Source organism: Sturnus vulgaris, chromosome 3, assembly GCF_052056855.1.
Source record: "Sturnus vulgaris isolate bStuVul1 chromosome 3, bStuVul1.hap1, whole genome shotgun sequence".
NCBI lineage: Eukaryota > Metazoa > Chordata > Aves > Passeriformes > Sturnidae > Sturnus > Sturnus vulgaris.
Genome location: NC_142245.1, coordinates 14201410 through 14215571, shown reverse-complemented (window position 1 = coordinate 14215571; position 14162 = coordinate 14201410). Strand labels below are relative to the sequence as shown.

General features: G+C 40.2%; 1 long non-coding RNA gene across 1 annotated transcript in view; it reads right to left on the bottom strand.

Annotated features, from left to right (window-relative positions):
- LOC148224186 (uncharacterized) overlaps nt 1-11676 on the bottom strand; it is a 98924-nt gene extending 87248 nt beyond the window's left edge. The window contains exon 1 of the long non-coding RNA XR_015802152.1: nt 11552-11676. This is a non-coding gene — a long non-coding RNA (uncharacterized LOC148224186). The remainder of the gene's footprint in view (nt 1-11551) is intronic.
- Nucleotides 11677-14162: the final 2486 nt, after the last annotated feature.

Below are 14162 nucleotides of genomic sequence, written 5' to 3'. Positions count from 1 at the left end.
TATTACAATAGGTAGTAAATGAATTGATAATTACATGACACTTAAAATAAATAGGATAATGCTTTGTAAAATCACAGCTCAGCGTTACTTTTTACAGTGTATTATGTTGTAGCCTCTTCTTATAAGAGACTGCAAGAGGCCTGGCATAGGGAGGCAATGTAGTATCTGCATCAAACTGACTGCAGTGTGCTCTCTTTCTAATAGCAAGGAAGTGCTGCCATGTGTTTTAGATGCAATTAAGATATTTAATTAGAAAGCTGCCTAATTTTGTCATCCAGCTGTTGACCACAGGGAACCACGTAAAATACTTAAGCTGACATGAACTAAATGACTTTTTGCCCCTCTGAGATGGTAACTATGTTCATGCAGGAAGGTCCACATAGCATGGGCATTGTTAAAAACACTATCAGAAAGCAGAATAAAATGAAGCTGTTCCTGGATTTCACACTAAGCTACAGAGGTTAATTACTACCCTATCTATCTAAATGATACAAATTTGGAAACCTAAAATGGAACTGGTGGTGTGGAGGACTTTCTTTTAATCAACGGAAGATGTACAACAGGATGTGAAACCCCACCAAAACAGTGACAAATCATAAAATATGTCTTGGGGGAGAACGATGTGACTTCCTTGCACAAATAGTAGAATCTGGGCCAGTAACATTCTATGAAATTTCTTTGGGGGAACAAAATAAGGAATGCCAAAATAAATGTAGCAAACAAAATTACAGTTGCAGCAGGAGGGCACAGAGACAGTAAAGATTTCAAGAGCACTGAGACACAGAAGCAGTCTCGGCTGCACTGACTGGGCAGACAAATAAAGAACTTCACTTTCTAGTCCACTGAAGTTGATGTTTTTGCAAGTGGAGCCTATACATTGAACTTAAGAACACACCACAGTGAGCCAGCCAAAAGTCCAAGGATCATCATCTCCTCAATGAGTGAACTAGTTTCCCACACCTGTTGCAGCACTTTGGTACCATTTGAAGAATTTTAAATCATCGTGGCTCCCACTGTTAGAAAAGTAAATGTTAAACAGAAACATCTAATTCCTAACTTAACAGGCAGCATCAGAAATACCAGATCAGTTCCTGACTTATCCTGTCACTCAGTGGGAGTAAATTCCAATAACTTTTTTATAACTGAACTTTCCAAGGCCTTTCTCACTAACTCATCTGTCATTTCACAATAACATGCAACTGCCCAGATTTTTACATTAGAAGAAAGCAAACTGTAGGAAGTTTGTGGCCCTCTCCATTTCTGAGGTTAATTGACATACAGGACCTGCAACAAGTGTGAATATTCTGTCAAGCTTTCAGTTCACTTTGCAGCCCTCAGCAATTTTAAATGAGTAGCATGCTCTGGCAGTTTCATAAATTTTCTAATTGGGTTCAGATCCCTCCCCTGAAAATAAGTGTAAGTGAAGCACCTCGCTTCTGGTACTTTATTAAGGATCATCACTGCTGATTTCCCATATGGCCATCTGAAATGGTGGAAGACTGAACTGGCAATCAAAAAGCAATCAGCAGAGGTTAGCACAACATCTGTCTTCCCATCTTTTCTTAGGCAAAGTGTGGTGTCTAAAGAGACACCACCAAGAGAAACTTAGTCCCAGTTAAACATTTTATGGCAAGTCAAAAGAGCAATGTCAGAGCCAATACAAGATGCTTACAGTTTTAAGAAGTAATTTCAAGGGAAAGCACATTTTAAACTAAGTCAAAGATTGCCCTGGGTTTGCTACTCCAGCACCTTGCTGGTATGTCAAAAAGTGACATTGAAACTTGCCCAGAATCTGTCTGAAAATGGAAACAAAATGGTCTATTTGCTAAAAGTAGATGGATGTCAAGCACAGCCAGATTATAAGTAGAAAGGGTAAATTATATTTCAAAACTTCTCCTGTAAGTAATTCAAGACGAGAGAATATGAGTCAGGATATTCTAATACCCATTTCTAACCTAATATCAAGATTCAAGATATGTTTCACTACTGAAATCTTCTCACTTCTCCCAGGAAGTCTGGCCTTCAGACCACAGCAAGGGAGAGCACCAGTGGAGAGCTCTTGCTCCATGCCACCAACCAAGCAAGACTGATGAAAAAAAAAAAATCAAACAACACCCCCCCAAAAAAACCCAACAAACCAAAAACAACAACAACAAAAAAACCCCCCAAACAAACAAAAACCAAACTTCATGATCTCCCTATAAGCTTCTTTTACAGTCTTCTAATAAACAGAATTTTACAGAGGCGTTAAACAAAAATAATTTCGAAATCTCACAAAAGGTCAAGTGTATTTGGTTTTTATAAACACAGATTCAGTAACAGTTGGGAAGTTCATATTGCTAGTTTCTGAATTCCTATGAACATTGTGGCTTTAAAAGCTTCAGTTAACAGGTTAATACTAATGGCTTTCTACTCTCACTATAAGAGATAGGAGGAAGGAAGCAGCAAGCAAATGGAGAAAAGTAAAGGCAAATACTGAGTACAATGTGGATAGGAAGGCAAGGGGGGGAGAAAGGAAAAAGACATAAAAGCATAAAAAGAATGATACAAAAAAGAAAATAATCTAGCTGCAAACAATGATCTATATAGTATCTGCTGAAGTCAGCTTCCCCTATGATCAATATTCCTGTGTTTTAATTCTATATATAATGTACACTTTCCAAATAGAAATCTATCCGAAAAGTAGGGCTGCATCATCCTTGAAAGGAAAAACACTAAAATTAACGTACACTAAGACATTAAAGATTCATGTTGAAAGTCTAAAATGAATGTGAGAGCTTCCCACACCCATTTGGCTTAGGGGGAGGTGAGAAAAGCACCTTGCAAGCTATGAAAGCACATTGGAATCTCCCTAAGGCCCAGGACTTCTCAGGAGCTAGGAAGGTGGGCAGAGGTTGACTTGGTGCAACTGCTTTCAACAAAAGCTAGCTTAAGATCTTAAGTAAAAAGTGTTTCTGCTCTGGTTCACTCCCAAAGCAGACTATGTGGTTTATTTAGAGAGTTGTCTGTGAATTAAAACCTTTGTGGTCCTGACAGCATTCAGATAATACTGTATATGTTAAGCAGATCAGAGATTTCTGTTCTCCATGTAACTTGAGAAAACACCAAAGTAATGTGAAATAATACAAGGTCTAGTAAAAAGTGGTTGGAGAACTTGGAGTAAACATTTGCTGTTCCTTCCAGAAGGGTGTCTAAAAATGAAATTTTATGAGCACAAGGCCTTCTTCCCATTCCTGAACATTTTCACAGAAGCAGCAAAGGTTGGCCCACTGTATTCCCAGACAGGGCCACGAAACAAGGTTTTGTGGCATCCATAGCCTTATGTGTGCTGCTTACAGCTTCCATCGGAGATTTATACTCCAAGCCAAAGAGGTAATTAAGGAACAATTAAATTAAGCTTTATAGGAGGCGATGAAAATGGCAGTAAAGGAGCAAACTACAGCACTGCAAACAACATAACAGCATTTGGAGCACAGTGCAATGAACCTGCTGCCTCCTCTCATGATGCTGCCACTGAGAGGGAATCAGGAAAGACTTGTGCTGGCAGGCATCTCAGGAAGCCCCACGGCCAGATTTGGCCCCCAGACAAGAGTCTTTGTCACTGTGTTGTTTCAGAAAAAGGGAAGCCTAAGCTATTTTCCCAGCTAGGAGCAATTACCAGAGACAATGGCTCATGAGCAGAAATGCCCCACCAAAGTCAGGGAAGTGGAAAGGCCAGATAGACAGTGCTCTTCACAGCCAAGCTGTGTGAAAAGACCCAGAGCCAGGCAGGATTTGGCCATGCTGCTGAGACCAACATTTAAGACGAGAAAAAAACCTAGCTGGCTGAATGCAAAGGACGGCAGAGAGCATGAAGAACAGAAAGGGCAGAGGGATTTACTTCCATGCAAGCCACTAATCAGATTAGGGGAATTTGCAGAAAAAAATTAATTACCCTCACAAGATGTCTGGATAAGGCAGGAGATCCTCTCCTTTCAGACTGAGATAATTAATGGAAGAGAGAGTCACCCTGGAGCACTTATGAGGCTGCTGCAGGAGATGAGTGCAGTGCACAGAGGATGACAGCTGCATCATGCCATTCCTGTGGTCTTTGTTCACTTTCCTTTAAAGTTTTTATTCACTTACCCAAAATCATGAGATAGTTTTACTGCAATAAAGTAACTACAAAGAGGTGAAAGAGTGTAAAATGAATGCATTCTGTAATATTAGTCATTTATCATTTATATGAGGTGTGTAATTGCTGAAAACTGCTAACAGATTGCGGGTCAGTAGGATCAAAATGTGTACTTCCCACACCACTGAAGAGAACAACTCACACATAGTGTTTATCCATGATATCCTCATTTGAAAACCCAGGTCAAGATGCAGCTGATGATGCAGAGGCATCTCCTTAATGTCTTCAGAGAGGTGATGCTGATTTACACCAGCTGCTGCTTCTAGCCCTGTATTTCACAGAATAAAATGCTCCCAACTGAGATTCTGAGTGTTTGTCACTATAGAGAACATTCCCTGAGCCATTTCTTTAACAACTTTCTCTGCAAATGTTGCAAAGGTATAAGTCTCTGCTTAAAACTCCAAGAACGGCATCCTGGACTACAGAGCTGTGCAGAATTTTCTTCCCTCTCCCAGCTGTGAAGCATGTATAAACGTAAACCTCGTCCATAAAAACAAACCAAAGAAAATAGATTAAAAAAAAAAAAAAAAAAAAAAAAACAAAAAAAACAACAAAACGAAAAAAGGATGATCCCTGTCTTCTTCTCTAAATAATTCTTAAGGCTACTATCACTTTAAAGTGTTCTCAAATAGCATCAAGAAAATGTACAATTCCATAATAAATAAGCAACACGTTTTATTGGCAATTAGAGAAAACCTGCAGGAAAAAGGCACATTTTACACACAGTTGTTATATCTTCTTTTAAAGATACAGGCAACACGTTAATGATAAAGCCCTTAAGTACTGAAACCAGCTATGCACATACATGCAGACACAAACTAGAGATGTTTTTTCTCTGCAGGACATTCAGCTGCCACTGGGCAGAAACAGATTTAATAAAGGGAGTGCAAGCAAGTAACACTGATAGGCTGAGTAGAACAATGACACCAGCCTAAAATTCAGAGGTACAATCAGTCCTTACAGACTCCTCTCCTCTGAAAACTGTTGTGGAGGCCAACATTTATTTTTTCTATTACACTGTTATTTTTGTTCATCTCAGCAGATATTAATATTGATACTAACATTACTTGCACAAAAACTGCATTTTAAAAGGCAAATATTGCAAGGACCTAAGTAATGTGATGAGCAGGGGTTTTTTAATTAATCCCCCCGGTTTAATCTCTGTGATCATTCCAAGAGTCCCCTTCACAGCAATTATCTGCTTCACATTAGTGGCCTTGTACTTTATTTAAAAATTGGGACAAATAAGAAAGGCCAAAAATTATACCTGCAATTAATGTTTGGATTAATTTAGAGTGTGAATAACTTCGCACAACCGGCAGAATTCAGTCTTCCCACAATCAAAGCAGGCAGCAAAGCAAGAGAGCACCAGAAAGGTCCCAAAATGTTTCTTCAAGACTCCCCAGCACCATGACATGTAGAAGGAAGAGGTCCCTTCTCAGAGGAACATCTGGATACTTTGGAGATTCAGTCTCCAGCCACCTGTGGCTACACTGAAAACTATTCCAGCTGCAAGGAGGTGCCACTTCCATACTTTTGTTTCCTGCTTCTCTGATAGTTCACCCATTGCCATCTCCTTGACCAAAACACCAGACCATGATCTCCCAGGGTTTGTCTTTGTATCAGTCACTTGACAGAGCCTAACGTAGCAGGACTTTATCCCCAACACCAGGGATAATAATATTGATCATTTCTCCTACTGCCTAGCTGTGGTGTGTTAGAAATATGTGGGCACAGTAGGCAGAGACAGACAAACTGCTCTTTAGTCTTTACAGGGTCTCCATGAACACCAGTAGACTGGGATACAAGGGTCCTGCAGAATACTGATTTCACCAGATGGGAGTGGAACTTCTACAAGATCAATGCACATTGGATATGCATTCAGCTTTGTTGGCGTTTCACTCTCTTTACTGATTTATGCTGCAACATTCCACCTTTACACTCATACTGTCCTATTTACTCCTGAATTTCATTTTTGTCTTATTTAATGACCATCTCAAGCAGTTCCTTTTTGTATTTCTCACCTAATTCATACTTGACCTTTTCCAGATTTCCTTCCTTACAGCAATAAGCACACTTCAAAGTTTAGCAATCAAAGCAAATAAGCTCCCAGGAGATTTTCTGGGTTCCTAAACTTAGTTTCATTTACCCAAACCTACTGAAAGAAGAATCCAATATCCCAGTTTCCCATCTTTCCCAATGGTGTCCTCCATCATAAAATTCAATTGGTCAAAACCCATCAAGTTACTACCTGCATTTGGTATGTAGATTCCCCCCACAGAGGCCCACAGGTGCCCCCTCTCACTCCCTCCAGTTTTGCATCTCTAAGAGGACAGTCAAACCATAGATTAGTATTGACGGGGTTTTCTTGTGCTGTACACTAACACTTCTTTCCCAAATACATTTTATAATTAAGTGTCATGCACATACTGGACAAGTAAGCTATGACACAATAATCATTGAAGCAAAGAAAAGTCAGATATCAAAATGGTTTGGGATGGAAGGGAATTTAAACATCACCTAGTTCCAACCCAGGGATCATCAAATACAGTCTTTCATTTTGCAACATAGCTAAGTCTTGAGACATCCAAAGTACTGGAATTCAGCAGTATGGCGGGAAAACATAGCAGGATCCTACTATTACTTAATTAGACCATATTTTCTTAGCCAAAATTATACCAATGAACGTGAAACATACAGCAAGGGGCAGGGATATCCTGTGGCTTCAGAGTACTATTGACTCGTTTGCAGTAAGTCTCTCACAATTACGAAAAAGATGCAAATAGCTACTGAAATAGCAATCAAAATTAAAAGGCATTTTCTAATCAAAAATCAGGCTCAGAGCATTCATTTTACAGTGTCCTTGAAGGCAGGCAGTCAAACCTAGTGACAGGCTGAACAAGAAAAATCTCTGGCCAAAAAGTGAAGAGCAAGGACTGAAAACTAGAAAAGAAACAAGGTGACTTGAGCATCAATAACACAATCAGGCAGGGCTTCTGAAGAGTTAACAAGTATAAAGTAACAAAAGTAATCAAACTAAGTCCAGATGAGTGCTGCACACCTCAGTGGAGCCCAACAGCTGGTGTTCCTGCCCACAATCAGGTACTGTATAAAATTGTCCTCACATGAATAAGTATGTGCAAAGGCTGTCTCTCACACGGAGAAAACACTGTCTGGGGACTGGGCAATTAACTGTGGTGGGAAGCAAAAAATCTGAAAATACTGCACTTAGAAAATAGAAATACAGAGCCTCACAGGCTTTAAATACTGAATTCCACTCACCTTGCTGTTTGTGAACATCTTTGGGGGTTACTGTGGTCATCAGGTCATGTATAGTTGTCCCTCTGAATGATACCAGATCCTGCATTGCTGCTCTGGGATGATGTCACATTACACTGCAGTCTCAGGAGGGGAAAATTACTGATCTTTGTTTGGGGTCTGATTCTGGCTGCATGATTTGGCACCCCTGGCCACAGAACCAATGGCTATCAAATAGTTTTGAGCAAGAGTCAGGGATGTGACTGGATAATTCTGTCCTTAATTATTTAGGGAGTTCATAAATTGTTCCTCCAAACATATAGGCAGCATGTTAAAGCACAATCTATCTTCTAAAAAAACAGAATTATCAGGGCATGAGCTTCCCTGAACTGGAATCATAACCTAGTACCAAGACACCACATAAATAACTAAGGTAGTTGAAGATTCTCTAATCAAATGCATGTTCCAAACGTTACAAAGTGTTTCCATTTCTAGACCTTCTCACCCCAACACTTTTCCTTCCTTTTTTTTTTTTTTGGCACTACTCTTTGTTTATGGTTCTTGTTGTAGTTATTATTGCTATTTATAATAAAATACTGTGAACAAAAATCTTTTAACACTTGGGCAAGTTGCTACAGTATGTTTTGGGACTTGAAACTACAGGATTGTCTCTTGATCTTAATTCTTCAGGCTCTAAAACCACTTCCACCTGCTGCAGTGAACAGGAGCCCCCAGAGGTATTATAGTAAATCAGCATAAGGGAAGACAGAAATTTTTATTTTTTAATTTTTTTTTAATACCTGCTGCTTCATCCAAGAGACAGGATATATGGGTATCAAATGTTCAGAATAGAGCTCACAAAATATGACTGTTTTGTGTTTCTCAAGACTGTTTATCTTCCACCTTAAATATGTATATCTGCCTTATTAGAGTGAAGTCAGTTGCAAAGTTTTGAAACCAGCAAAAATAATGCCTCAGTATACCACATTCCACACAAATAAGTCTAAAGCAATTGCTTCTAGTAGGCTCCTACACATCTCAGCAACCTTCTCCTTTCCTCTCACTGAGTACTTCACCCAATCAAAGGTTAAGAGGAAAAAGAAAGAAAACATCCTGGCATTTCATGAGTGGGTGGTGAAAGATAAAGGCATCAAAGCTCTCTAGAGGGGTACATGGCTCTCACAGCCAAAACCATATTTAGCAGGATTGCACAAATATTATGAAAAGGAAGGGTGCATCAAAGCAAGCAGTCTTTCACTCCAAACAAGCTCTCTTCCAAAGAAATCCACAAAAGCAGTAAACATTTCCACCCCAGTAGTACAATATCAGCATACTCTTACATACACTAATAGCAACATCTTCATGATTAGAAGTGCTTGGTTGATCTCAGCTAAACTAGATCCACAATTTACAGTAACTCCTGCTTTTGGTAAAAACCTTATCAACTCTGATAGGGTTTGCTAAAAAATTCTGAAGTAGATGACATGAATTTAGCACCTTCAAACTGCAATCAGCATGAATTTGTGCCACATATAGGTGACCACATGTTGTGCCAGGAAAACATTCCTGAAGAACAGTGCTTCAAAGGCATAAGGTTTTTGCACTCTCTTTTTAAAGAAAGAAATTATTATTATTATATATTACCAGGTACAAATGACCCTGAGGATAAGAGGATACCATGGCCTTTCCAGGAACACAGTGATGTCTGGCATGTTTGTACGTGTGAGGAGATGGCTCTGTCCCACTCACCTCTGCAGCTGCATAAGGAGCTGCTTGATACCACTTTGGCCTTTTCACAGATCATCTTAAAAGACACCGCAGGGGAAAAAGCATGAGGAGGAAGGCATGGGAAGAAGAGCTGTTAGGAACTGACTGAAACTCCTTCCCCATTCCTCTGCACAACTCTGAGGAAGGGAGATAGAGACACTGGAAAAAGAGAACTGAAGCTGAGCCTAGGAAGAAGGGCAGGTATGCCAGGAGAGGTGTTTTCCCTTTATTTTTCATCATCCTACTCTATTTTTAATTGGCAACAAATTAAATTAATCTTGCCCAAGTCAAGGTTTTTCCTGTGGCAGTAAAGGATCCCTCAGTCCTTCGCTTGACCCACAAGTTTTTGCATCCTATATTCTCTCCCTGTCCCTTTGAGGAGACACAGGGAGCAGCTGGGAGTGTCTGGCAGCCAACCAAGCACATCTCACCATGAAAACAAAAGGATTGTCCATGATGCCTCAAAAGCCTTACTACCTGTCACATTGGAGCTGGTCCGAAGCTGCAGTCCCAAACTCAACCAGCCTAGAAGTGGGCAGGTCCCTGGATGAGCAATGATAGGATGGATTTGAGCACATATAAAGGATCCCAGCCAATTCATTGAGCCCTAAATACAGATGTGTCAATGGCCAGGGAACTGGGTGGTGATGGGTCTTGGCCAATCATGTGTATACCCACGACTTATGAATGCCCTAGAAAAAGAAGATCTGAACAATAAAACATGCTGTTTGTTGAGGACGCTGGGTAGGTTCTTACTGTCTCTGACTCCACTGACAACCATTAACATAGTAACTAATTAAGAAGCAGATTTATTCCTAAAATTACAATTGATTCATTTCTTCCTCCATAGTATATTTTTTAATACTCTTACACAACTTCAGAGTAGAACTATGGTCATGGTCATCCTTTTTTTGCATTGTGAACTGGTCCAATCAAAAGATTTAAATATGAAGAGGTTGCAGAGATCATTTTTTCAGGCACTAAATACTTTCAGATCATGACTTCGGCTGTGAGACAGATTTTCAAATGCCTAACTACTTTCTTCTCAGGTGAATATTAACCCTCAAACTGAACAGCTGGAATGAAAACCGAGATGCAGCTTTTGCACATTTTATTCGTGTCAATTACAGTAAGTTATCTTGAAAAAATCATAAAAAGAAATACTACATAAAATGAACTCTATAGCTGCAGATATATATTTTTGTATGCAGATATATATTTTTGTATGAACCCTCTGAATGTGCGGTTTCAGATCATATCTAAAGGAGTGCAAAAATTCAGAAACCCTGGATATAAAGGAGCTGTTTCCCAAGAGATTTGGAGTCCGGCTCACACAGAACCTGACCTTTGGGAGAAAACACTTCACAGTTTGAAGCATACCTATTTCAAAGGCAAGAATACAAAGCACTTGGATTCAAAACACACTTAATAACAACAGATCCCTACCAGCTCCTTCTCAGCTCTTCAAACAAAAATTCCATAAAGCTTATCCTCTCTCAAAAGCATGATTCAGCAACAAAACCCTGAGAAGTGGTGGCTGGGTGACAGATTCAAAAAGTGCCACCAACAGAACTGCAAAAACATCCTCAAAAGGGATTATGGGAGCAAATAGTAACTGGAAGACTTTAGAGACCCAGATTTCATCCAGACCTAACCAGGAGGCAGCAGCCCCAAGGACAACAGAGCTCTCAATCAATCTTATTTTCAAGGAAAACAGCATTTGAGGGGGGCTCCAAATTAAAATGGTCAAACTTCAGACAGCTGATGAAATTATGTAAGTTTCTGCCATGATGAAATAATAAACAAAGAAAAGAAAAACAATCTCAAGGTATAATATTTTTTTCCTTCTTGACATGGGGGATCAGGGCAGAATTCCAAGTGCAACTTTCCCAGTGTTATTCCAGATGAGCAGAATTAGCTTCCACTAGCATCCTGTCTTAAATACATATTATGGATATACAGGTTCATGTACTTTCATATTTTACCTATAGAAGATATCTGCCCAGACAAGATGCTTACTATGCTTTTTATTTTCTCTAAAATCTTTCAGTTCAAGAGAATATATTAATCTTGGAGAAGGAATAGCATTTTCATTACATGCAGAACTGGTGGCAGATGAGGGCTTCACACACTTACTTACTGAGTAAAGAGCCTTTGAGAAGGTGTTTTCATGGGCAGCTAAACAAACAACTCTATGAACTACTGGCCCTGCAAACACAGCCCTGCTGATGGTTGTCAAACGTGTAGCACTGCGGTGAATTCAAGATCATCTCAAGCACTGCTTAAAATGTGGAATTTTTAAAAACATGCCTAGAACAAGAAAATAGGATATTAAAAAAAAATACTACTTACTTTATATCTGCTTTCTCAAAATACTGACAGCTGCCAACTGGTTGAATTTCCTGCATGAAATCAACTTTGACTTTGCTGCACTGGGCATACCTCAGAGAAAGAAAGAGATGGGAAAAGCTTTCATTTCATAACCAGGCAGAGGAGGAAAAGCTATATTAGAAAGATGATTAAAATTATCACTGACACTATGTGAATCTATATTATTATTCTTAAAAATTTGTTTTAGTTTTCCTTATTAGAATCAAAGCAATTTCTTACAGTTTAATTCCATTTCAAATCCAAATACCTGTGGAAATTTTTTTATACAATCTTTTTAAATGGATCATGTAACCTACATTTTCTTTTCTTCTATATTCATTCACTCCCTTTTCACCATTTTGTATTGTCTGCTTCTCTAAGTCATTCTTAGTTAGTAGACTATTACAGTCCAAATTTTATATTTAATAATTTTAACATGCACTATTTTTATTCTAATAGGACCTCTTCATTCATTGTCCAGTACATTTTCCTCGCTAATTCTGCCTTTTATATTTGCCTTTTATTTTCAATATAGCCTCTTAATTCACTGAATATGCTGAGTTGGAGGGGACCCATAAAGATCATTGACTCCAACTCCTGGCCCTGCATAGGACCATCCCCAAGAGTTCTAACAGTCTCCAAATTATCTTCCACTGGGCATACACCTTCCTTTTTTGTCTTTTTTCCAAGAGAAGATTTCTGTTCAACCAAGATGGCCTTTTGCCTCACCTGCTTGACTTCTGACATTTGGGAATCGCTGTTCCTACACCCCTAGGAGGTGATGGTCAAAAAGTGACCAGCACTGATGGACCCTAGCATCTGCAAAAAACAACCTTTCCCAACCTTACTCACTAATTCCCTGAGCAGCCTGAAGTCTGCTCTACTCATGTCCAAAGTTAAGATCTTCCTACTCCTTTAAAATCAGAGATTTTAACCTTGGCCCCTTCATAGTCATTGTGGCCAAGACAGCCCCAATCTCCACTTGGCTTCCAAAATCCACTCCACTGAGAAGCAGCAAATCAAGGAGGGAATCTTTCCAAGTCAGCTTCCTTAGGACTTCTTCCATAAAATTGTTATCCAGGTGTTTTAGGAAGCTTCTGGTCCAGATTATATCAGCTGTGTGATGCTCCCAGTTAATTGCTGGCCAGATGAAGCCCCCCATAAGGACAAGGGAAGTTGACTTGGAGGCATCAGTTAGTTCCTCAAAGAAGAATTTGTGAGCATCATCACCCTAGCTGGGAGGTCTATAGTAGATTCCCACTATGACATCTGCAATATTTATTTGTCCCTTGATTCTTATACAGAGGCTCTCAGCTGTGCCCCTGTGAGTTTAGTCCAATCTGTGTATCAGACCCTCCATTCACCTTAGCAGGGAGTCTCCTACTACAGCTATCCTTCTTTTCCTGTTAACAGAGGAAAAGAGGAGGTCTTGATGTGGGGTACAAGTGGTGGTGTTGTAGGAGGCCCCACTATCCCAGAAGGGCCTTTTTCACCTCATCAGTGTCTGGCCTTTTAAAAGCAGAGCCTCACGCCCATTATAGATGGTACCAATCCTACTTGTCAGATTCTGAGAATGAGGAAGAACCTTCTTTCTGGTGCATGCAGGATCCTGCTTCCAGCCTTCACCTTCAACAGACTCTTGGCTAACAGCCCTTTGACTAATAACCCTGAAGGGCTCTGAGCCCATCTGCTTCTCCTCTGCAATGGAGGTTCCAGACCCTTGAGAGTCTTGAGACTGCAGCCCCTCTGGAAATAATCAGTTTGGCTCTTGCTTGTTTAAGGGAATACTGCTCATCACGCTCCTTGCAGCCATTTAAATCTCCTGTGGTTGGTGACAGCACTACCCCCTCCTCACCTGGTTGGCTGCTGAGGGCATCAGGGTCACCATGGAGCTATTGGAGTATGTTCCTGAACTTGGGAACTCCTCTGAACAGCTGGATCTTACCCCAGGGTAAGGGCCAGGGCCCCTTGAGCTCCATACATCCATGAGGATGTATACGCATATCTACTTGCAGATATGGCACCCCACCACGCAGAGACAGGAACAGGTGACTGAATTGGTTCCAGTCTTTCAGTCACTTTCCCCACTGTTCATCTTCTCTTTCTTTTTTCCTGCCACATTCTTCACATTCTTTGCAACCTCTGTGGATGAGAGGAAGTTAAAAAAAAATTTTTTTTTGGCAGAGGACATTCTCCACCAATGAACTACTCCAACAACCACCATCAGTCTAAACAGACGAGAGACTCCTCGAGGAGATGGTTGTTGGAGCTGATTTAGTCTGCACAACTGTTCAGAGCTTGGCATTGGGTTTATAGGGTATGAGACCAGCTGTCTCAACACACAGCACAAGCATCAGGGCTACAAGAGACAGCTGTTGCATTATGCAAGGGACCGCCACTTCTTCAGAATGCTAATCAAGGTCTAAGGGAGCTTAGGCAAAAGTGGGTGAAATCACTTCAAACCACCCCCCATCATAACTGAATGAGAGCTGTCTTAAGAAGCCAAGCACACCCTCAGGTTCATATTCCTAGAGCCCTGGGAGTCAAGGACACACATTAACCACTGAAGGCTGGTATGCCTCCTTGCAGAGGC